The sequence below is a fragment of the Leptinotarsa decemlineata genome, unplaced genomic scaffold (genome assembly GCF_025532065.1).
Source record: "Leptinotarsa decemlineata unplaced genomic scaffold, Ldec_3_MD MMD2_tig00000690_RagTag_RagTag, whole genome shotgun sequence".
Taxonomy (NCBI): Eukaryota; Metazoa; Arthropoda; class Insecta; order Coleoptera; family Chrysomelidae; genus Leptinotarsa; species Leptinotarsa decemlineata.
Window position 1 is genome coordinate 2289308 of NW_027412554.1, and position 2286 is coordinate 2291593.

Genomic DNA, 2286 nt, shown 5'->3' on the forward strand with positions numbered 1-2286 from the left:
AATAGCAGCAATTTGAATCATAATCAAACCAGAAGAAGCCTTAAAGTTTGGAGTTTCACTATCACACTGTCAACACAAAACTGGCTAGGTTGGCGTGAAGTTGTATCTAGTTGATGGTGGGGTGAAGACCAAAAGTAAATAATAAACAATTTTGAGCCTGAAGTGAATGAGTGGAATGTCCGATAAAATACACGACTACGATCGATCTGTCATTGATAATCTGACACGTTCAAAAATACCTATTCCTTATGTAATAATAATAATATCGTCTTTATTATCTTCTAATACATTTAAAGTGAATTATTCAGAAACGGTTCATTTATTATATCCCACACAGCACTAGATATTCTTGGAATATTCCCTGTATATCATAAAACGAACGTATATATTCCAAATATTCATAGAATATTCTTGGAATATATTCATACCTTTAGAATATTCATAGAATATGCTTGAATGAATATGGCAGGATTATTCCCGAAAGAATGTGCATAGAATGTCTATAAATGGATTATTCTCCCTTGAATATTCTAAGAATATTGTCGATCGAATATACCATATGGTATATTCTTAGAATATGTCCCCACGGTATATTTTGGAATATTCTATACAATGGAATTTTGAATTATCTTATAATAACGTATTCAAATAATTCAATATTATTAAAAACAAAAATATTTGAAGATCTTAATCGAATGCATAACCTAATGTATATAACCCTGATAGTGTTAACCAGTTTTTGAACTCAACGCAAAGATTCTGGATGAATTGCTCCAACAGCAGTTGTTGGAAACGACAAAAAAATTTGAATGGGCCAATAAATGAACCAATTGCATCAATAAATTGGTTAATTCTCATCCTATTTGTCTTTTTGTATTTGAAATTATTTAATTACAAAGCGAAAAATCCTGGAAACAGAGAAATGGGGAAGTGAATAATTGGAGTAAACGTTTCTCATTGGTCAATTGAAGTGTAGCGCGCGACAGTCGAATAAGCTCTGTGAAAGCGGCTGTCCCTTAATGCATGGTACATTTGCGTTTGCGTTAAATTCGACATTTGATTCAACATGGCGGTTGACGTGGCAGGTTCGCGTGTGTAATGCATGATGTGTTGGTGTTATTATCAAAGTATAATTCTGTCACGTTCAGTGTACCATTTATAATTTGGGGTTGTCCAGTTTGCAGTACAGCGAATAGTTTGATTTTGGATCTTCAAACATGAGAGTTGCATCTATTCAGTCTTCAAGAAAAGTAAGTAAAATGCAATAGTATCGATAGTAAACTGAAAACGTAATGATTACTTTTCAATAGGACAATGCAAGTTGCTCTCCAAGTCATAAAATGTTGTAAATGTTCATGAGTAACCTATGCGAAAAATATCTATTTGATTTTTATTCCAGTTTTATTGTGCCACTTTCAAATAGTGATAATGAACGTTAATGTACATTTTGTTCCAGGTATTACTATTGAAACACTGGCTGATGCATTGTTGGACAAATATAAGGAAAACTATTCTGGTGAGCAAAGTTTGAATAACTTTAAGTAAGTGAAATTCATTGAAGAACCCATCATACCACTCATTTTAAATACTTCATTTGTGGGTTTATTTTTCTAAGTGAGAAACCTAACCTAACCTATTTCTTGATGTAATACACTTTTTCTTTTTCAATGAAATGATATATTTATTATTTTTTAATTAGTGCTGATGAATTCACAGAGTTGTTAATTTTAGTATATTTTTTAGTATACACTTGTTTGAGAGTAGGAACATTCTAATTTGAATACATTTCTAATATTTGTAATATGATAGTATTCAGGAATATTTTATTCAGTGAATAAATATTTTGAATTAGATTTTTTATTTTTAATATTGGTTGAAACGCCAAATATTTCAGTGTATATTGTTTTTAAAATATATTTGTTTATGAATATTATGTGTTTTATTACTTGTATGAATCTTGTATCAAAATGCAATATATACATGCCTAATAGCGGTTACTCGTCACATTCTTGGAATATTCCAAATATTCCTAGAATATTCATAAAATATATTTAAAGAATATTCTATGGTGTTTCTCTATTGTATATTCCTACAATAAACTAAGAATATCCTGAATATTTTATGAATATTCCTCGGGTTCTATTCCTGGAATATTCTTAATAGAATATACCTTAGATATTCTAAGAATATTATAAGATATTCCAAGAATATTCCCAAGGAATATTCTTAAAATATATCAAAGGTTCGCCAGGAGCACTTCCAGGGAATATTCTCCAGAAGATATAT

General features: G+C 30.1%; 1 long non-coding RNA gene across 1 annotated transcript; it reads left to right on the forward strand.

The window, feature by feature from the left end:
• The first annotated feature begins 335 nt into the window (after window positions 1-335).
• LOC141482083 (uncharacterized) lies at window positions 336-1930 on the forward strand. The gene is made up of 2 exons (XR_012465325.1): window positions 336-1250; window positions 1457-1930. It is a non-coding gene; the product is annotated as an uncharacterized lncRNA (long non-coding RNA).
• Window positions 1931-2286: the final 356 nt, after the last annotated feature.